The sequence below is a fragment of the Triturus cristatus genome, chromosome 8 (assembly GCF_964204655.1).
Source record: "Triturus cristatus chromosome 8, aTriCri1.1, whole genome shotgun sequence".
Classification (NCBI taxonomy): Eukaryota; Metazoa; Chordata; class Amphibia; order Caudata; family Salamandridae; genus Triturus; species Triturus cristatus.
The window spans coordinates 11,541,943-11,565,120 of NC_140591.1; the positions used below are offsets into that span (position 1 = coordinate 11,541,943).

Below are 23,178 nucleotides of genomic sequence, written 5' to 3' on the forward strand. Positions count from 1 at the left end.
CATCCACCCGTGAATTCTGTTGCAAACCTAGATTTAGTGAAGTCCGTAAACCTCGGTTTGTGCCACAATGGTGCGCTTACCGAGGCCGGCATAACAAGGAAACATATCTTTCTTTTCCCTCGTTACTTCCTGTCTGCATGTGTACTGCACTGTGCAGCAAAGAAGCAAAGAGGAAGAAGCCCCTGAGAAGAGTTTACGTGCAGGACGGCATCTCTTCCTGTACATCACGCAGCCTTGGGTCGTGGCACAAGGGTGTCTGCGCTGGTGCTCGGCTGCCACAAGCGTGACAGGGCAAGGAGAGAGCAGAGGGGCATCCTATGTTAGTAAATGTGGCGCATTTCTGCTCTCTTCCTCTCACGCAACGCAGTGTTGCCTTGCTGCGTTGTGTGAAAGATTAGTACATCTGGGCCCATATGTTATGAAATATTTCACAGTCATAGGCAAAGCTATCGGCTCAAACGCGACCTCTACTGGTGCATGTGAATCGCAGGACCCGACCGCAGCCAAGTGACACTAATAATGCGTGCTCATGCTTCCAAGAGCAGAAGTGGGAGGAGCATAGATGCTGTATTAATAGAGATGATGAAAGTCACGAAGTAACAAACGTGGCAGCAAGTGCCTTCTGGCACTAGTGAATCAACATAAGCAATTAGTCTTTCAATAATTTATTGATCAAATATCAGCTTTAAATATATATTTTTTTAAATGCCACTATTTTGTCACAAATTATCAACCTTTTCTGCCTGTTTTCTGCCCTCTGTTTTGCATTTTCTGTTTTTTTCTGCTTCCCTATATTGCTCATTTATCTGCCCTCTGTTATGCTTTTCTTCTCGTTTTTCTGCCCTCTGTTTTGCTTTATCTTCTCGTTTTTCTGCCCTCTGTTTTGAACTCTTCTGCTCTGTTTTGTCTTTTCTGCTTGTTTTTCTGCCCTCTGTTTTGTCTTTCCTGCTTGTTTTTCTGCCCTCTGTTTGTGCCTCCTCTGCTCATTTCTTGCTCTGTTTTGCCTCTTCTGCTCTTTTCTGCCCTCTGTTTGTGCCTCCTCTGCTCATTTCTTGCTCTGTTTTGCCTCTTCTGCTCTTTTCTGCCCTCTGTTTGTGCCTCCTCTGCTCATTTCTGGCTCTGTTTGTGCCTCCTCTGCTCATTTCTTGCTCTGTTTTGCCTCTTCTGCTCTTTTCTGCCCTCTGTTTGTGCCTCCTCTGCTCATTTCTTGCTCTGTTTTGCCTCTTCTGCTCTTTTCTGCCCTCTGTTTGTGCCTCCTCTGCTCATTTCTTGCTCTGTTTTGCCTCTTCTGCTTGTTTTTCTGCTCTCTGTTTTTCCTTCCTCTGCTCTCTGTTTTTTTCCATTTTCTGCTCCTTTTCCCGCCCTTTGTTTTGCCTTTTCAGCTCACTTTTCTGCCCTTTTTTTCGTTTTCTGAAGGAATGGACTCTATCAGTCTCTCTTCCCTCTTATCGCTCTATCAAGGTTCATTTGGCCTCCTGTGTAACTCTGGTATCACCCTTATCCCCCACTTGTTTAACCCCTACATTTGTCCCTTAATACACTCCCTTCAAAAGCAAAACAAGAAAATATTTAATTATACTTATGATATGCAGCTGATTTTCACCATAGACAACTCCATGGAATCCAAGGCATTCTTTTGAAGATACCGGGCACGATTCACGGAACTAACTTAAGACAAAATCCTAAACTTACTACTTTTGGTATTCACAGAAGTTAGGATTTTGTCTTATGTTTGTTTTAAGACAAACTTAAGACAGACTTAAGACAGACTTAAGACAGACTTAAATTAAGACAAAATCCTAAGTTTGTTTTAAGACAAATTTAAGACAGACTTAAGTTAGGAGTCTGTCTTAAGTCTGTCTTAAGACAAACTTAAGAAAAAATCCTAACTTCTGTGAATACCAAAAGCAATAAGTTTAGGATTTTGTCTTAAGTTAGTTCTGTGAATCGGCCCCACCATGCTTTATATCCGGGACTGAATGAAGTTCCACCAGCTGAAAAAACGGAAGTGATGATAACGGAAAATAACTTTATCCAGTGGAATCCCTCCTTTTGGTCCCTGAATTGGGCTCTTCCACCAAACCAAAGATAGGGTGAGAAGCCTTGGGACGCTCATTGATGAGTGTTTATCCCTCAAACAACAGATCGGGCTGTCTCTTCCTCTTGCCTCTTCCAACTCCAGAAAATAAGAAATTCAGGAGATATATTATGGAGGAAGCGACTATTCAAATTGCAATCACCCTCGTGATATCGCGACTTGACTATGCCAATGCCCTTTACTTGGAACTTCCCGCTGGCTTAAGCTGCAGGCTGCAAATAGAGCAAACACAGGCAGCCCGGCTGGTCTCCAGTCAACCAGGACATTGCCACACTGGGCCTCTTGTGAAAAAGCTTCACTGGCACCCTGTGCCCCAGAGGACCTTTTTTTAAATGGCCTGCACGATTTTCAAGGCTCTTCTTGGCAAAAGCCCGGCCTTCGGGTCTTCCAGAATTCAGCGCTACACCCCCACATGCCATCTCAGGTCGGGTCACCTCAATTTACTCACAGTGCCAGGAAGCAAAAGAAAAAGGTGAGGATGGGCCAGATTTTCTGTATTAGCCCCCTCACATGAAACATTCTCCCCTTGGACATTAGATCCGCATCCAATTATGGGAATTTCAGGAAACTTAAAAAGCTGGCTGTTCCGACAAGCCTGTTGCTGCCTCGCTACTGGCGCCAAGAGACCTTATGGTGAATGTGCACTTTTTAAGATTGCTATAACATAACATAACATGTTCGGCTTGTTGTTCTGCCCTCCGTTTTGCCTTTTCTGCTAATTTTTCTGTACTCTGTTTTGCCCGCTGCTTCTCTGTTTTGCATTTTCTGCTTGTTTTTCTGCCCTTTGTTTGGCCTTTTCTGCTTGTTTTTCTGCCCCCTGTTTTGCCTTTTCTGCTTGTTTTTCTGCTCCGTTTTGCCTTTTCTACTCATTTTTCTGCCCCCTGTATTGCCTTTCCGCTCACTCATTTTTCTGCCCTCTTTTTTGCCTTTTTCTGCCTGTTTCTTCCCTCTTCCCGCCCTTTCCTCGAACCTTGCTGTATCTTCATGTCTATACCATGCATTCTCCTCTTAGTGTCATGTGCCCTGCTGCTCAGAGTGACTGTGTTGTAATTAGAATGCTGATGTGTGCCTGGTTGAATGAATGTCCGTTGGAGTGCGTGGACTGGGCAGCAAAGAGGCTGCTTCCGGTGGAGCTTTCGCTGATTTACTGTCACCTGATCTGAACTTAATAAACCTACATCTTTTATAACCTGGAAGACTGCATCAGTGATTGTAACAGACCTATTTCAGGGGGAGCTGGTAGGAGGTAGACCTCGCACCCCATCGCCCTCACACCGCCAGGAGTGGCATGCCGCGCTCTACAAATGCTGATTGATTGAGTGATATACATTTGACTGATTGAGTGATATAAAGCCAGACACAACCACAATGGTTCTGATGGATTAGTTCAAATACCTTCATATAATAACTATGGAAAGTTTCCATAACAAATCCCTCCTAATATGAATGTATAAAAGAATCCAAGGTCCGCAAGAGGTACATATGTTAGGAAAGGTATTTTATGATTAACATAAATAAGGATCCATAAGGGGCTGCACAGGGGACAGGTGAAGCACCACAGAGCAGGTGAGGGTGATGGTGAAAAGATCAAACACAGCCACAGCCTTGTTCGCTTTACTACCCGGGATGTAAAGTGAAACCTTCACTCCCGCAGATTTTATTTGTGGCCTACATAGTCCACAGTCCCACGAGAACCCAGCTGCCCCCCTACATCAAAGGAGGTGCAAGATGGCCGTTACTGGAAGGACCCAGGGAGCTCCGTCGTGGAGAGATGCCGGCAGAATGCGGGGGTACCACGACTCGTGGCCTGCCCCAGCGAGGAAGGGGCACCAGGCAGGGTGCAGGCTAGGGAGGAAATGCACCCCTCACTCCATCCCACACCCCCAGAGTTGTGAGTTGGGTGTATGGAGTGGTCTGAGCGTCCAGTCACGGCATTAACTGCCTCCTTCGCTGCCCGACAAGGCCTCGCTGGGGGGCCTCGGTCAGACAAGCCCCAGGATGTTCAGACTTGTGTTAGAGCCTACATGTGAGGCTGTGGAAGCCTCGCCTTCTCTCCGCCCATATTTTTGATTGGCTGGTTTCATTGTCCTTGGTAAATGCTGGCTTCTGATTGATAATGAGGCTTGTTAGTGCCTCCTAGTTACCGCCCTGTCGCCATTTGTTACCTCCCAAGAGGAGAGGATCTTTTACTCGTGGCGTTACACGGTCTCATTCATAAGTCGGTAAGCACTATTTTTTTTATTTGCAGCGCAGTCCGCTTTCACTTTAGTGGCTGAGCTTTTTTTTTTAAATTAATTTGCCACAGGGGCCGAAAGGGAGTGTTTCTACTCACTAATCTAACAAGCATTTGCAGTGCAATGGGTCTCATATTTATGCGAGTTTGCGCTTTTGACATTGCAAATAACAATGCCCTTTATTTTTGTTCTTGTTTTTAAACCATACATAAAAGGCATTGTCATTTACATTGCAATAGCTTAAACTCACCTAAATGTGAGACCTATTGCATTGCAAATGCTTGTTGTTCCTTTGGTTTTTGTATTCGTATTGTGGTAGCACTTTGACAAACGATGTATTATGATTGCAATTGTTTTATATACTTACACTGTTATGAGCTGTGATCTGTATTTATCATCCTCCCACGTATTTATAATGCTTTTGCACTGTGCACTTTTATGGTTCATTGAATTGAAATAAAGTGATAAAGTAAAAGTAGAAAAAAAAACTATTATTCTAACGAGAGAAACCAACAAAGGCATAGAAGACCCAACTCAGGGCCCCCAGAACCAACTCTCAAGCCAGGAATGCATTTATTTGGGCGGTGTTACCCTAAACTCCCCCTCCGGAAGCTACGCCCCTGTCTGTGGGGCGGTACCCCAGGGTGCGATACCACTTAGCCCGTTCTCAACAGGCACAGTGTTCCGCACCCTGATGAACTGGTTCCGGTAACCAAGGTTCTGATTTTACCAGCCGGTAAAACAGCAGTAGGGTGGGCGACAAGACCATACCGGCCTCGGTCTCTGACTCCCACCCACCCTCACCCCTTGCCACCCCTCCCCCGCCCCCCAGCGCTACCCTCCTCCTCCGAGTAGTTTGTAAATGGCAGTGGTAATGCACATGGAAAAGGACCTACTCTGTAGATTGCTTTCTGGATAAAAAGGTTCCCGGTGGCGAAGCCCCATTCCGTGGGCATTCATTCATAATCGGCGGATTCAGTTGCGGCAATACCAGTAGCATTGGTAGTTCCAGCCACCTGCTACCTGCACACTTAGATCCTATTAACTGTTCAACGAGGGTCGAGCACACCTAGGCTGAATTCCTGGCTTGCTAATTTGTGTTCTTGGGCAAATTGATTTCCAAATCTGCTGTGCGCTCTCACTGTTAGAGTGCCACGTGTAGTGCTTTCAACCTAGGACCAGTGTACCTTCTCTTTTCATCTCTGGTGTGCACTTTCTCTGCTACATTGCCAGGTGTAGTGCTTAAACCACTCTCCGTTCTGTTTCCATGTCTGGTTTTCACTGTCGCTGTTATAATACCACATGCAGTGCTTTAAACCAGTGTCTGTTCTGTTTCCATGCCTGGTGTGTGCACTGTCACTGTTATAATAGCACATGCACTGTTTAAACCAGTGTCCGTTCTGTTTCCATTCCTGGTGTGCACTGTAGCTGTTATAATACCACATGCAGTGCTTTAAACCAGTGTCCGTTCTGTTTCCATGCCTGGTGTGTGCTCTGTCGCTGTTATAATACCACATGCACTGCTTTAAACCAGTGTCCATTCTGTTTCCATGCCTGGTGTGTGCACTGTCACTGTTATAATAGCACATGCACTGTTTAAACCAGTGTCCATTCTCTTTCCATGCCTGGTGTGCACTGTCGCTGTTATAATACCACATGCAGTGCTTTAAACCAGTTTCTGTTCTCTTTCCATGCCTGGTGTTCACTGTCGCTGTTATAATACCACATGCAGTGCTTTAAACCAGTGTCCGTTCTGTTTCCATGGCTGGTGTGCACTGTCGCTGGTATAATACCACATGCAGTGCTTTAAACCAGTGTCCTTTCAGTTTCCATGCCTGGTGTGCACTCTTGTTATATTGCCAGGTGCGGTGCTTTAAACCGGGGACCAGTGTCCGTTCTGTTTCCATTCCTGGTGTGCACTGTCGCTGTTATAATACCACATGCAGTGCTTTAAACCAGTGTCTGTTCTCTTTCCATGCCTGGTGTTCACTGTCGCTGTTATAATACCACATGCAGTGCTTTAAACCAGTGTCTGTTCTCTTTCCATGCCTGGTGTTCACTGTCGCTGTTATAATACCACATGTAGTGCTTTAAACCAGTGTCTGTTCTGTTTCCATGCCTGGTGTGCACTGTCGCTGTTATAATACCACATGCAGTGCTTTAAACCAGTGTCCGTTCAGTTTCCATGCCTGGTGTGCACTCTTGTTATATTGCCGGGTGCGGTGCTTTAAACCGGGGACCAGTGTCCGTTCTGTTTCCATTCCTGGTGTGCACTGTCGCTGTTATAACACCACATGCAGTGCTTTAAACCAGTGTCCGTTCTCTTTCCATGCCTGGTGTGCACTGTCGCTGTTATAATACCACATGCAGTGCTTTAAACCAGTGTCTGTTCTCTTTCCATGCCTGGTGTTCACTGTCGCTGTTATAATACCACATGTAGTGCTTTAAACCAGTGTCTGTTCTGTTTCCATGGCTGGTGTGCACTGTCGCTGTTATAATACCACATGCAGTGCTTTAAACCAGTTTCCGTTCAGTTTCCATGCCTGGTGTGCACTCTTGTTATATTGCCGGGTGCGGTGCTTTAAACCGGGGACCAGTGTCCGTTCTGTTTCCATTCCTGGTGTGCACTGTCGCTGTTATAACACCACATGCAGTGCTTTAAACCAGTGTCCATTCTCTTTCCATGCCTGGTGTGCACTGTCGCTGTTATAATACCACATGCAGTGTTTTAAACCAGTGTCCGTTCTCTTTCCATGCCTGGTGTGCACTGTCGCTGTTATAATACCACATGCAGTGTTTTAAACCAGTGTCCGTTCTCTTTCCATGTCTGGGGCACACTCTTGTTATATTGCCGGGTGCGGTGCTTTAAACCGGGGACCAGTGTCCCTTCTATTTCCCTGTCTGGTGTGCACTTTTTTCGTTATAGTGCCGTATGCGGCGCTTTAAACCAGGGACCAGTGTATCTTCTGTTTCCGTTGTGGAAATGAGCCTTTGTAGGGGCCCACCGGTGCAGGGTTCACCCTTATCTGTCCACTGGTTCTTTAAACCAACATAGTAGAGATTGGCACGGAAGCTGGAATATCAAAATAACAAGTTTATTAACCTCACATGAGGGAGACTGCGTCAATACGGTACCCTCAGGCCACTGCATGAGGCAGTCCCTAGAGTACAGAAATCATGGGTGTTTTATGCCCAGTTTATAGCTGAGTAAGCATGAAGACTCAAAAAGAGGCGGTACAAGTATACCCATGAATAGCTATTACTCATATAAGGACTAACAGAAAATACTTAGTCAAGAAAGTAGGAGGAGTAACAGAGTTGCTGATATTAGTTAAAATAGCCTGACAGTTACAGTCTTAGAGCAGGTGCACTCTGGCAGCTACAGGCCTTTCTGAGCATGCGCAGTGCTCTGGCTCAGTACTGAAGGAGTTAACTATAGTTGATGACTTAAGCGAAATACAAGGGCAGGCAACAGTGAAGGCGGAAGAAGCACATGGCTAACACATGGCTAACTAAAATGGCTGCCACAACCAAAATGGCTTCAGCTCATGCTAACAGCGATTTCAGCTAGTTTCCACACCATGTTTGGTGTGCACTTTTCTTGTTATAGTGCCGGGTGCGGTGTTTTTAACCATGGACCTTTGCCCTAATGTTTCCATGTCTGGTGTGCACTCTTCTTGTTATAGTGCCTTGTGCTGTGCTTTAAACCGGGCACCAGCGTGCCTTCTGTTTCCATGTATGGTGTGCACTCTTCTTGCTATAGTGCCGGGTGTGGTGGTTTAAACCAGGCACCAGTGTCTCGTCTATTTCCATGTGCCGGGTGCAGTGCTTTAAACCAGGGAACAGTGCCCTTTTCTTTCCATGCCCGGTGTGTACTCTTCTTGTTATAGTGCCGAGTGTGGTGCTTTAAACCAGGCACCAGTGTCCCGTCTATTAACATGTCTGCTGTGAACTCTTATTGTAGTGCTGGGCGTGGTGCTTTAAACCAGGTAGCAGTGTCCTGTCTATATCCATGTCTGGTGTGCACTCTTGTTATAGTTCCGTCTGTGGTGCTTCAAACCAGGCACCAGTGTCTCGTCTATTACCATGTGCGGGGTGCTGTGCTTTAAACCAGGGACCAGTGTCCCTCTGTTTCCATGTCTGGGGTGCACTCTTCTTGTTATAGTGCTGGGTGTGGTGCTTTAAACCAGGCACCAGTGTCCCGTCTATATCCATGTCTGGTGTGCACTCTTCTAGAAATAGTGCCGTCTGCGGTGCTTTAAACCAGGCACGTTTGTCCTGTCTATTTCCATGTCTGGTGTGCACTCTTATTGTTATAGCTCCGTCTGTGGTGCTTTAAACCCGGCACCTGCGTCTCGTCTGTTACCATGTGCGGGGTGCTGTGCTTTAAACCAGGGACCAGTGTCCCTCTGTTTCCATGTCTGGGGTGCACTCTTCTTGTTATAGTGCTGGGTGTGGTGCTTTAAACCAGGCACCGGTGTCCCGTCTATATCCATGTCTGGTGTGCACTCTTCTAGAAATAGTGCCATCTGCGGTGCTTTAAACCAGGGACCAGTGTCCTGTCTATTTCCATGTCTGCTGTGCACTTTTCTTGTTATAGTTCTGTCTGTGGTGCTTTAAACCAGGCAACAGTGTCTAGTCTATTACCATGTGCCAGGTGCAGTGCTTTAAACCAGGGACCAGTGCCCCTCTGTTTCCATGTCTGGGGTGCACTCTTGTTGATTATTTTCTTTTTTTTATCAACCATTTTTATCTGATTTTTATCAATAAACAGAACGATCACGTGTGACAAATCATGGCCCATCGTTGGGCACGTCAATGGAGTGGATAAGCAACATGCCATTCCATGTGGATCTCGCAACACTCAATATCTCTAGCGTTTTATAGTAGGTTGTGTCATTTTGCAGGCAGGGGATTGGTGCCCATGTTCCATCGCAGGGGTGGGTTCAATAGTGCAAGGGGAGTGAACTGTGTATAAACACGTGGGTGGGGGGTGTAGGGGTGCTTCGATATGTGCCAGCGTAAGTGAATTGAGTGGCACGGAGGGCAGGCTAGAGGCGGCAGGCGCCAGGCGGGCTAGAGGTGGGCAGGCGCCAGGCGGGCTAGAGGTGGGCAGGCGCCAGGTGGGCTAGAGGCGGGCAGGCGCCAGGGGGGCTAGAGGTGGGCAGGGGCCAGGCGGGCTAGAGGTGGGCAGGCGCCAGGCGGGCTAGAGGTGGGCAGGCGCCAGCGGAAGGGGGGAGTTGGTTCGAATGGAGGGGATAAAGGGGAGTAAAATGCCTGACATTATTCTGAGATTTGTCCCTCTGGGTGGGGGGCGAGGGGGGCCCATGCTGATATGTAGTATGAGTGGGGCATTCATGTGGGCCAATCGTCATTGCCGTCCAGCAGTCGGAAGTGCACGAGGAGGGCGGCCCACTGCTGGAAGATAGGCCTTCGACAGATACTGGGGGTCTCCTTACTGCACCCCTTTAACGCAGCACCCCTTTCCATGCCTCTGTAGGACTCCCCGATATAGGCCTGTGCCCTATCGTATTACGGCATGTATGGTACCCCCATAGTCTTGGAGGGCTGGACACGACCACAGCATATGCTTGAGTGTGGGGTCTGGGGCCCGACAGCGGGGCATGCACAATGAGTATCCCGGAAGTAGTGATGTAGTTGTGCAGGAGTAACGAAGGCTCTATGAAGCATAAAGAATTGTATGTTCTTGAATCGTGATTTGTGGGAGACCTTTTTCTGGGATTCAAATGCTGGTTTCCATTCCTTATCGTGCAATGGCTTCTCAAACTCATCCTCCCATTTCTGGCAGGGAATGTCTAGCGAGGGGGGCGTCAGCTCCCGGATGGCTCTGTACAGCCAGATGATAAGGTGGCGAGCTGGCCCCATAGTCAATGTGGCTTGAAGTGGTGGATGCGTCTCAGGCTCCCCGCTTGGAGGATTCCATAGGATGTCACATGCATGTGTGAGCGGCCTATGTAGGAGAAACTATCCCGGCAGGAGTCCGCTCTCCAAGAGGGAGAAGTTGGCCATCTGCAAAGAGGTCCCCACCCCGAGGAGCGAATGGTCTGTCTAGATAAAGAGTTCCTTCGTGGTGTAGTAGTCTGGCCCCCGGGGATGACCAGCTGAAGGTAAGTTAGTGGGTTACAGCGGGACTGTCCGAGTGATGCGATGTATTCTGGTCATACAGGTTTTCCCCACTGCTACCTGTAGTGGCCAAGAGGACTTAGGTTGCACGCCTGGGAGGAGCAAGTGTTGGACAACGAGTATCGGTATAGGTCCCATCTTTATAGAGGCTTCGACAATGTGGCACCCGGCACTCCAGCATGACGACCACTGTAGTTCAGCTGCTAAGAAGAATACCTCAAAAGACGGGGCCCGAGGCTCCCTCGGTCAACTGATAGGGCAACATGGCGGCGGTCCAACGCCTACATAAGTGTGCAGAGGAGTGCATCTATCTCCTTGAAGGAGTGGGGAGGAATAAATGGGAGGTTTGCATAGTGATAAAGGTGGCATGGCAAAACCACCATTCTTGCCAGGGCAATCTTGCCGAGGGGGGCTAGGCGGCGAGTTCGCCTGAATTGCATTTGAGATCGTATGCTTGCCAAGATTTTGCATAGGTTTCCCTTCAATAGGCCTAGGGCAGTATGATAGAGTCGGACTCCCAAGTATCGGGGCGCCTAACCTTGGTGGGTTGCACCAAGGTATATTTCCCGAGGTATCTGCCCTGGTTGGAGTGGGTAAATGACAGATTTTGCCCAGTTGACTAGGAGTCCGGCCGTGGAGGCAAACTCCGTCAATGTTTCCTGAATGAACCTCAGATCGGTTGTTATATCGTGGGCAGAGAGGAGTAAATAATCCACGTGTAGAGATGCTGCATGAGTCCTGCCCAGTAGAGGTATGCCCCACCCATGCCCTCCTCCCTCAGTCATTTGCCCAGCGGCTCCATTGCGAGGGCAAGAAATAGGGGAGACGATTAGCAGCCCTGTAGTAACTCTTGAAATACCGAAAAAGGGGCGAGATCAGGCAACCCAGGTGGACCACAGACGCTGGGTTAGTACAGGCTGAGTTTAGGACCCACCCCCAGCGGGCAAAGCACAGCGAACACCAGGTCAGGGCGTTAAACGCCTTTTCCAAATCTAGTATAAGGCGCGGAGCCTGTGGGAACCACCATTTAATCTGGTCTTGCACATGAGAGAGGTGACCAAGATTCTGGGAGGTGCTTCAGCCCGGGACGAAGCCGTTCTGATCCGAGTGTATTAATCCTGGGAGAATCCGGGCATACCGAGCGGCCAAGATTTGACCTCAACTCTTGTCATCAACCCCAAGGATGGCAGTGGGTCTGTACGCGGCTAACTGCAGCGGATCTTGCTCTGGTTTTAGGATGGAGACCAAAAGGGACTTGAGTGGGGAGTGAGGGAGCTCGCTGCCGCTCAGCGCCGTCCCGTACATTGCAGCCAATTTGGGCAACAGTAGGGACGACAAGGTGTGATGATATTCCGGGGACAGACCATCTAGTCCAGGAGTCTTATTGCAGGTGAGGTCGTGTATCGCCTGTTTCACTTATGCGGTTGTGACGTCCGTATCTAGGGCTTGGCCTCGTGGAGGCTGTGCTCGGATTCTAGCTGGGTACTCTGTTCGTGTGGTTTGTGGTGCGCTATATATGGTTGAATAATAATCCTAGTAGGCCTATAGAATGTCGGCCTGATTATGAACTGGGACACCATTTAGTGTCATGACCTCTGTTATAGGGTGAGTCGTTGTGTCCTGCTGGGAGAGCCACGCAAGGAGTCGACCGGGTCTATCGCCCTCTCGTGGACTGAATAGGCCGTAATGTCATAACAACACAGGTTTTCCAGAAGGGCAGCATAGGCATGTCTGGCGTCTGCTAACTGGAAGGCGAGGGCGGGGTCGTTGTCTGCCCCTTTACTAAGGTCCGTGAGGGTCCGTTCAGCTCCCTCAATGACCCTCTCTAGAGTCCTGTGGACTCCGGCAATCTGTTGAATGCATGTTCCCCGTGCTACTACTTCAAACGCATCCAATTCCAGCATCCTGGAGGATGCCAAGTTGTGATTGTCAGAGAAGTCTTGCCTGATGCACATCTGTTCCTTCTGGAAAACCTGACCATCGAGGCAGTCCTGTGGCAGCCGCCAGGCGGGTGTAGGGGGGGGAGGAGAGGTGCCCATCTAATGTCCGTATTGTGTGCATCGTGGTCCGATACTACCCTACTCAGTCTGTATGTTGTAGCAAAGGTACCAGTGTCGGAGAGCAAAGGAAGCGGTCAAAACGCGTGTAGAGGTTGTGTGGGACTGAATGTAAGGAACAGTGCTGTGCTGTGGGGTGTTGAGAGTGCCACATGTCTGTGAGTGCTCAGTGGTGGACCCAGGTTCGAAAGCATTCTGTCTGGGTATGTGGGGGGGGGGGATGAGGTAATGCAGGGTTGGACCTATCCAAAGCAAGGTCCAGAACACAAGTATATTATCCACCCAGAACCCACGGTGTTGCTGTGCTACAAGCAATGGTGGTTGAAAGGGTGTCCCGGAACGGTCCCTGGTCAGTGTTGGGCGCATAGATACTGCCCAAGAGAATGGGCTGTCCATCAATACGGCCCTCTAAGAGGGTATAATATCCATCTTTGTCAACCTCTTTGTAGGTTTTTTGGAAGAGTACTCGGGCGAACCCACCACGATGCGCACCTAATGTATGCGGAGTATGTTGTGGCACAAATTATACCCCCCAGCACCTGCACAAGTGGTCTAATTCCTTTGCCACGATGTGTGTCTCTTGCAAGAAAGCTGTCTGTGCCTTCTGTCTCTTGATGTAGGAGTAGATAGCATATTCCTTCCTAACAGTATGCATGCCGTGAGAGTTGAGGGTATTTTACCGGATGTCAGAGATTGAATCCATGACTAAGTCGCATGTGTTACGGGCTTGAAGTCTGATATGTCGCCAGCGTGGTCTTTCTGCTCGTGCCTCAGAGGCCATGTGGTGCCCGCCACTGTGTGTTAGAGTGGTAGGGTGAAAAATAATGAGGGAAACATCAGTCACTGGGTAGGGAATAAAATCCCAATACTGGGAGCCTACCGCAATTGGCGATTCTCCCAAAATAAACATACTCATTGTGTAGTGGGAGAGAGAGAAAGGCAAATGTGTAAACCAAACAGTGCAACAAAGAGCCCATCAAAGTCCAAGATTATTGTTGTCGGCTTTGGCAGAAGTACGCATGGAGATAGTATGATAATAGGTGATTGTTCATTGCGGAGGCTCCAGTGTGCGTGGCTAGATGAGAGTGTCTGCAGTTTTGGGGGTCACCATAGGGGAGGGCAGCAAATCGACACGGGAGTCATCAGATTGGAGTGAGTCCTCCACAGAAGAGAACAGGTGTGGGTCCTTCTCATCGTCTGTGGCAGTGTGGTGAGGGGGTAAGTTTGCTGCAGCTTGAAGTGCTTTTGGGTGATCTGAGATCATTTGTTCCAGGTTGGGCGAGCTGGCAGATGAAATCTGGGGGGGGGGTCTTTGTTGCGTCCCACCCCATCTCCTCCTCCGGTGTCCGCCCCTAGGGCCTCGGGCTCCTATCGCGCACCCAGCAGCGTCCCCCGTTCAGTTACCTCCATGTTGTTCCACCCAGTCTCATTTTTCTTTGGGGTCCGTGAAGAACACAGTGGTGCTGACGGAAATTATCTTGAGGCGGACGGCGAATAGCCAAGAGTGTTGCATCTCTTGTTGACAAAGGCAGCATTTGACCTCCAGGAAGGAGGATTGTTGCCATTGGACAGCGCGCGTGTAATCTGGAAACAACATGATAGTTTTGTCATCCACTTGAAGAAGTCCCGCCCGTCTGGCCACACAGAGTATTGCATCTTTGTCCCTGAAATGGCGCCTTACCAGTTTGGGACGTGGGGGAGAGCCCGGGGGTGGGCGTCTCGCCCAGACACGGGTTGCCCTCTCTAGAAAATGGAAGTTGGTAATGGCAGAGGCCAGAGTGAAGAACTTGAACCAAGGTTCCAGGTAAGCAAGGGGGTCCAACCACTCAACCCCCTCTGGTAGACCCATGAGGCAAATGTTTCTCCTCCAGAAGCGCCCCTCTAAATCCTCCGGCCTGTTCTCTAGATGCGTAACTCGGTCCTGCAAGTCTTTGATGGCGGATTGGTTGTCTTTTGCAAGAGGGTGCAGAGTGGAGAGGGACTTCTCACCATCTGAGACCCAGTATGCAAGCTTGAGTTGATCGTCCCAGAGAAGTGTGAAGTCAGCCGCGAGGGATCTGAACTGGGTCTGCATGGTGATGCGAGAATGTTCAATGGCTGCGCATGGAGATAGTATCCTATCCAATTTCTCTGATGTGATAAGATTCGGTTTACTCTCCAACTGAAGGGGGTCAGTGGTCATACCAAGTGGGTCCGTCATGGATGATGGTTGGGCCATGGCTGGCGATCGCAGCCTCCCCATGACGCTGAGGTACTCGGGTTGGGCTGTCAGTACCAGGCGGTGCAAACGGATTGGGAAGAGAAAAACTCCCAGACACTTTTATTTTTTTTATTTTTTTTATTTTTGGATTTATACAGCGCATAGCTGCCCCAGCAACGGGGCGTACCAGCGCTTCCCAAAGAACAGGTGCCAAAGAATGCTCCAACCAACACAGACCAGCCAGGTCTTTAAAGCCTTTTGAAAAAATTATATGATTCTGGAGACCTCTGACAGAAATCGGGAGGGAATTCCAGAGATGGGCCGCCTGGACCTTAAAAGAACGTCCACCAGCTCTGACTCTTTGAAAACGAGGAATACAAGCCAATCCCGAGCTGGAAGAGCGAAGGGGGCGATTGGGGATGTACTGGACTAATAGGTCCATTAAGATCGGAGGGCCTTGTTGTGTCAGAATTTTGTGGGCTAAACACAAGGACTTAAACTGAATTATTTTGGCTATAGGCAGCCAATGCAACTTTGGTAAGAGATTGGATACCGAACACGACTTGGGAAGTGCAAACAAAGCCCGAGCTGCGACATTCTGAATTCGTTGGAGGCGTAGGATACACGATTTATTGGCGCCCAGATAAAGGGCATTGCCATAGTCCAACCTGGATAATATTGTGGCCTGGATAATGGTTTGGCAGATTTTTGGTTCAAAATATCCAAGCAGGGGTTTCAACCCCCTCAGATGTCCGAAACAGACCCCTGCGAGGACTTTAGATTGTGTATCAAATGAAAGATCCCTATCAATCCAGAAGCCCAGATTCTTAACCGCCTCTTTGAGCAGTGGCGCTGGTTTGAGTTTATCCGGCCACCACTGTTCTGATCAGAGAGCAAAGTCTCTCCCCAGCACAAGGATTTCCGACTTGGCAGCATTGAGCTGCAAACAGCTGGTTGTCGTCCAATCTGAGATCGCTAACAGATCCTCTTTAAATTTAAAGAGGTTGTTTTTGCAGTTATTTGAAAAGGAGATGACCAGCTGGGTGTCACCGGCATAAGACACCAATGACATCCCTCTACTTTTGGCAACCATTGCTAGGGGTTGAACATAAATGTTAAACAGTGCAGGGCTCAATATCGAGCCCTGAGGGACCCCGTGCTTAATGGCGTGCACCTGTGAGTGGTAAGGTGGTACAGCAAATTGAACAGTTCTGCTTTCCAAAAAAGAACGGAACCAGGTCAAGGCCAGCCCCCTGACCCCGATATCATGCAGCCTGCCTAAAAGGATGTCATGTGAAACCGTGTCGAAGGCGGCACTTAAATCCAGCAGAATCAAGGCCGCCGAGTTCCCAACATCTAGGCTGCTCCGAATATACTCAATCACAGCCAGCAGTGCAGACTCGGTGCTGTGGCGGGGGCAAAAGCCGTTTTGTGAGGGGTGAAGGATTTTATTCTGCTCTACAAATTCAGCCAAGACAGTATTTACATAGGATTCGGTAGCTTTAGCTAGAAAAGGAAGTTGGGAGATCGGACGAAAATTACCAGGGTCCGAGGGCTCCAGAGATGGTTTCTTTAGAAGCGGAATAACTTTTGCATGTTTCCATGTTACAGGCAACGATGCAGAGGACAGCGATAAATTAATCAGTTCCCTGACCGCTGGTAGAACTGACGTGTAAATTAAACAAAGTTGGTCTGGTCTCAGAGGATCGGCTGGGGAGCCTGATTTAATATTGCGACCGTGATTCCGTCCCAGAGAGCATAAGAGGAGGGAAAGTGCACAATGTTAGTTCAGGAGTGACTAACCTATCCTCGACCTCGGCTATTTGATCAGTATTGACCCTAGCTGAATGGCAGCTGCCAGTTGCAAGGTTATCATAGATAGTCTCCACCTTGCGCACAAAGAAATCTGCAAGTTTGTCGCACTGAGCATTGGAGGACACTGGGGATCTACTTTCACATTAGAGTGTTGCATCTTTCTGAGAAGGGAGAAAATCATTTTAGGGGGGTTTTCCTCTCCAAAATGTTGGCAGCAATATAATCGGCTCTTGCTTTCCGGATCAGCCTATGATATGACTTGATTGCATCACGATATGTATTTTTAGCTTTGAAATCATAGGCACGGCACCAAGTTCGCTCCAGTTGCTTACAGACCTTTTTAGCTGTCACCAAGGTTTCATTCATCCACGGATTAGACGGCCCTTGCTTCTTCTTTGAACTCCGTTTCGTGGGAATGCTGGTATCTAATGCTAGAGCCAGCCAATCCTGGAAGAGAGAGTCCGCTGCCTCTCTGTTCGACGGGAACTGTGGTTTTGAACTTAACAATAAATCTGAGAGTTGACTGACATCCAGTTTATGCCAAGGACGTTTCATCACAGAGCGAGAGCAGTTCAAAGCCCGTTTCCCTGGCAGCGGTGTTAGGCCCGGGAGGGGGGGGGGGGATCGAGTTCCAGCAGGGTGGTCAAGCCTCATGTCTCATCCAAGAGGGGACCCTCACTTGGAGGTGAGCAATTAGATCCAGCGGGGTCAGGGCCACAATGCAAAAATGGGACCCTTCCCAGTGTCCCCAGTGACAGCGTCAAGAAGAGAGAAATGTCTCTGGATCAGAGGGCCCACCTGGGTATCACGCAGGTCATCTCAGCCTTGCCAAGGGTATCAAGGGGGCATGTTAGGCCACAACGGGCCGTAGCCCTCTCCTCCCCTGCGGCAATGAGAACAAGCATTTGCAATGCAATAGGTCTCGCATTTATGCGAGTTTGAGCTATTGACATTGTAAATGACAATGCCTTTTATTTATGTTTTGGTTTTTAAAACATAAATAAAAGTCATTGTCATTTACAATGCTAATTGCTTGCTCTCGCAAATGAAAGACTATTGCATTGCACATGCTTGTTTTTCTTAGCAGTTTGGATTTGAGCTGTTTACTTGTGCTTGCTACGTACTGTGTCTTGGTGGGGATTGGCTGCACCGATCAATAAAGGTACCTTTAGGTATTATGTTTGTTACAATGAGAAGCTTGGGTAGGCACTGCTAGAGATGACGGTGAAAGGAGCTATGAAGAGCCGCATGCATTTAATATGCAATTGTGGTTTCACAACGCACCTCAGAGGTAAACTGCAGCGCTCTCTATGTTACATGCTCATGCCTCTGTTACACTGTGCTCGGAGGGACATGGGATCGCACTGACAGAGATGGTGCTCCTAACTCAAGTATAATTGTTGAACCCTGTGGCAGTAGCGGCTGGTGGCAGGGAAGAGGGGTGGAGCAGCGAAGGAGGTGGGTGGAACGGGACGGATGACAACAATAGTAATAGCACAAAATAAAACAAACAGAAAAGCACTTACCTGAGGCCCGCCGCGGCTCTTCTGCTCCTCTGGCTCCTCTGGCTCCCCTGCAGCACAGTCTGATGCTCGCAAACTCCCCTACGGCCAAGCCAGGCACTGCTCTCTACTGCTGGAGCATAGGGAAGCGCCGGGACTGGCCTGAGCGGCCTGGATTCGCATTTACATAAGATTAAACATGTCGCTGGTAGAAACAAGCTTTAGTTATTGCCAAAACCTGCGGAGTGCAGGAAAGTTCAGGGTGTAAAAGTACTCCTACGTTACTCACTTCACATTGGTTGAGGTAGGACTCACAGATATTGGCTGAAGTACAGTAAAACAGAAGTTCACTTTACTCTTTCTTGGGAAGATTTCAGCCCTAGGCCCTCCTTAGGAGTTGCCTTCTAGATTTCATTATGCGTGACAACTCCCATTACGGCACATACTGGAGTTATGAGTGTTCCGGCTAGCACCCCTCCTCCACAATTATCCCCAGGTGAAGCATGCAAAATCCGCATGTATATTATCCAAAAACCCTTAACTTTTGAACATGCTCTCCAACTGGTAAGTCCAGACCTCCTCAGTGTCCGGTATTAACGGGTGCGATCTGATTATCACATACGATAATGGGCTACTCGTAAGGAGGTTCCTAAAGAGACCACTGATGTTCACCCACCACTGGAACATCATAATAGCCAGCGCATAAAGAAGATGAGCAGTTACATACTAGACAGGAGGGGGGAGTGCGCAGAGCCTTGCAGCGGTTCGTAATGGACTAATTCATTAGCCGTATATGCACAAGACGCAGAAAGAAAGGAAGGAACTAACGTGGATGAGCGGAGGTAGCGGTAATATTATAGGCCAACGAAATGCATATGCTGGGGCGGACCTGACGAGGAGCCACACGATGCCACCTATGGCTGAGGAAAATCTCTGGACCCATGCCGTGAAAGGACAGCACATACTGGCCGAGCTCAGCAGAAACCACTAATGGATCCCGTACCAATGAAAGCCGTGTCCCGCAGCCAGCCCGGCGCTTCCTAAACCGATCACCCAAGAATGAGTACCTGGATCTGAGGCTACTCACCGGTGTGTCGTGGGACAGGCCTCTGGCCTGGGCGCTCACTTGTTCGTTCGGACGGACAGACTCGCTGGGGCACAGGCCGCTGGTTCCTCCCAGACAACCTGTCACTTAGTTCAGAGTCTATATCTCTGCTCTCTGGAGCTGAGGCCGCCCACCATGGGGAGGCGGTGGATGCAGCAGCTAAGCGCTAGGCTTAAAGTAAAAAATATATATATTAATAAACAGAGCGCAAGGTCCCTGGAGCGGGCACGTGCTTTGAATGAAAAATTTAAAAATAATCACCCAGCGGTACTTCGCTACTGGCAGCTGCTATGAAAGTGAAAGCGCGCATTGCGCGCTCTGTGTACAAATAATGACTGTCAATGGCCCGCGAGTGCTGGGGGGAGTGGGGGTTTGGCCACTAATAAAGTAAAAGTGCTCCGCATAAGTGAAAGTGCAATGCAAAAAAAAAACACGTGGCCGCCTTTGCCAAAGGTGACTGAAACAAGCTATCGCCATTACGCGAATAAGAAAAAAAAAGTGCTTACCCATTAGTTAAAGGAGACTGTATAACGCCGCAAGCAAAAGATCCAGTCCAGATAGGATGTCCAGAAAGGAGACAGGGCGGTAACAAAGAAGCCTCATTTTGAATCGGAAGCCAGCGTTTAGCATAAACGATGTCGCCAGCCAATAAGAATGATGGGCGGGGCTTGAACTCCACTTCTGAAATTACAGATTACAGTATTACAATAAGCCTCGCTGAGCGAGCTGCGCATGCGCGATACAACGCAGGTCTGCGAGACCTAAAAAGGAGACTAGTCGATGTATTGTGTGGACCGTATGTAAATCCCACAGGGCTCGCGGGGGTCTTCTTCGTGTACCGTTATGTTCCCCACAGCTGAGAACAAGGGTCCACAGTGGCCTGACAGGGGCCAATGTGTGACAGAGCTCTGCGGGGGATCTCGCGGTGCTCCTCGCCCCACAGTCACGGAGAGTGTCACAGGCTGCTCTGGGGTCCTCTCTCCCTTCACACTAAGCTTAGTTGGCCTCGGGTCTCCTATATTATCCATATTCTTCATACCCATGGTGAATCGAAGGAGTATATTATACGTATGTTTATTAGCACATCCACCTAATGCTCAATAATCATTTATTGTACAATATCCTGCTGATTCCGGGTCACCTATGTTTGTTATCTATATATTATATTTCTCTATTGTACGTATTGACACATTTCAACTGCTTGTATAATACATCATCCACTTATGTTTTAAACTGTATACTGTAAAGCGCTCTGATACCGTCGTGGGTCACGTTCGCGCTATATAAAACTTTATAAATAAATAAATACCCCCTGCCCACCGGTGCTGCCCCTCACCACAGGCCTCCAGGTCCTTCGCTACAGCAGGGGTGGCATCGCCAAGAGGGTGCTGTGCACCTCGATTTTAATGGCACTGACCGCGGATCAGGCACTCCTCCTCCATGCACAGCCAGGGAGATACCTGTGCGTTGGGCGCAGCTGCCAGCAGGTAAGGCCCCAGCACCTTATCTGCCACAGCGTGCCCATGGGCTCCACAGCACGCCCTACCCTGGGCGTCGATCAGGGACTTCCCAGCAGCAGGTGACGTGGTCCCAGTCGTGACCACCAGAGAGGGGGAGTCCAATATCTGCGGGGTCCTCGCATCCCCCGGCTGACCCCCTCTGCAGGACCCCCACCACATCTCCTCCTACTCGACTTTGGGCTGCAGCTGGAGAGGACCACCCACTGTGGGTCTCTGACATTGGGGCTCTCGTTGCCCCCTCAGTGCAGGGGCTTCTGGGTTCTCACTCCTACCGCAGTGTAGTGGGTCAGTGCGGCCTCCGGTGTCTGTCAGTCGTGGCTGTCTGCGGTCCCCTTACCTACTCGACAGCGGTCTCTGGTCTCAGGTTTGCCGAGTCGGTCGGGGCAAGCCACTGGGCATCGGGGTACAAATAGCTGCCCCCGGGGAACCACCTCCGTTAATAGGCTGCTATTAAGCTAGCTTTTAGTCATAGATGGTTACCGATTTTCGGGCTGGTTGGCGCCCAGAGCACTATAAAGATGCGTCCGTCATCTTGACTGGCTTAGTCATGCCCCCGTGTGCACTTTTCTTCTTATAGTGCCTTGTGCTGTGCTTTAAACCAGGCACAAGCGTGCCTTCTGTTTCCATGTCTGGTGTGCCCTCTTCTTGTTATAGTGCCTTGTGCTGTGCTTTAAACCAGGCACAAGCGTGCCTTCTGTTTCCATGTCTGGTTTGCAGTCTCATTGTTTTAGTGCCTTGTGCTGTGCTTTAAACCAGGGTCCAGCGTGCCTTCTGTTTCCATGTCTGGTGTGCACTCTTCTTGCTATAGTGCCTTGTGCTGTGCTTTAAACCAGGCACAAGCGTGCCTTCTGTTTCCATGTCTGGTGTGCACTCTTCTTGTTATAGTGCCTTGTGCTGTGCTTTAAACCAGGCACCAGCGTGCCTTCTGTTTCCTTGTCTGGTGTGCACTCTTCTTGCTATAGTGCCTTGTGCTGTGCTTTAAACCAGGCACCCGCGTGCCTTCTGTTTCCTTGTCTGGTTTGCAGTCTCATTGTTTTAGTGCCTTGTGCTGTGCTTTAAACCAGGTACCAGCGTGCCTTCTGTTTCCTTGTCTGGTGTGCACTCTTCTTGCTATAGTGCCTTGTGCTGGGCTTTAAACCAGGTACCAGCGTGCCTTCTGTTTCCTTGTCTGGTGTGCACTCTTCTTGTTATAGTGCCTTGTGCTGTGCTTTAAACCAGGCACCAGCGTGCCTTCTGTTTCCATGTCTGGTGTGCACTCTTCTTGCTATAGTGCCTTGTGCTGTGCTTTAAACCAGGCACCAGCGTGCCTTCTGTTTCCTTGTCTGGTTTGCAGTCTCATTGTTATAGTGCCTTGTGCTGTGCTTTAAACCAGGGTCCAGCGTGCCTTCTGTTTCCTTTTTTCCTTGTCTGGTGTGCACTCTTCTTGTTATAGTGCCTTGTGCTGTGCTTTAAACCAGGCACCAGCGTGCCTTCTGTTTCCATGTCTGGTGTGCACTCTTCTTGCTATAGTGCCTTGTGCTGTGCTTTAAACCAGGCACCAGCGTGCCTTCTGTTTCCTTGTCTGGTTTGCAGTCTCATTGTTTTAGTGCCTTGTGCTGTGCTTTAAACCAGGGTCCAGCGTGCCTTCTGTTTCCATGTCTGGTGTGCACTCTTCTTGTTATAGTGCCTTGTGCTGTGCTTTAAACCAGGGTCCAGCGTGCCTTCTGTTTCCATGTCTGGTGTGCACTCTTCTTGTTATAGTGCCTTGTGCTGTGCTTTAAACCAGGGCCCAGCGTGCCTTCTGTTTCCATGTCTGGTGTGCACTCTTCTTGCTATAGTGCCTTGTTCTGTGCTTTAAACCAGGCGCCAGCGTGCCTTCTGTTTCCATGTCTGGTTTGCAGTCTCATTGTTTTAGTGCCTTGTGCTGTGCTTTAAACCAGGGTCCAGCGTGCCTTCTGTTTCCATGTCTGGTGTGCACTCTTCTTGCTATAGTGCCTTGTGCTGTGCTTTAAACCAGGGTCCAGCGTGCCTTCTGTTTCCATGTCTGGTGTGCACTCTTCTTGTTATAGTGCCTTGTGCTGTGCTTTAAACCAGGGTCCAGCGTGCCTTCTGTTTCCATGTCTGGTGTGCACTCTTCTTGTTCTAGTGCCTTGTGCTGTGCTTTAAACCAGGGTCCAGCGTGCCTTCTGTTTCCTTTTTTTCTTGTCTGGTGTGCACTCTTCTTGTTATAGTGCCTTGTGCTGTGCCTTAAACCAGGCTCCAGCGTGCCTTCTGTTTCCATGTCTGGTGTGCACTCTTCTTGCTATAGTGCCTTGTGCTGTGCTTTAAACCAGGGACCAGCGTGCCTTCTGTTTCCATGTCTGGTGTGCACTCTTCTTGCTATAGTGCCTTGTGCTGTGCTTTAAACCAGGCACCAGCGTGCCTTCTGTTTCCATGTCTGGTGTGCACTCTTCTTGTTATAGTCCCTTGTGCTGTGCTTTAAACCAGGGACCAGCGTGCCTTCTGTTTCCATGTCTGGTGTGCA

The 23,178-nt window shown here is 49.1% G+C and overlaps 1 protein-coding gene across 1 annotated transcript in view; it reads left to right on the forward strand.

Moving 5' to 3' along the window:
• LOC146799830 (kelch-like protein 13) overlaps positions 1 to 23,178 on the forward strand; it is a 241,060-nt gene that overhangs the window by 188,222 nt on the left and 29,660 nt on the right. The window lies entirely within an intron of this gene.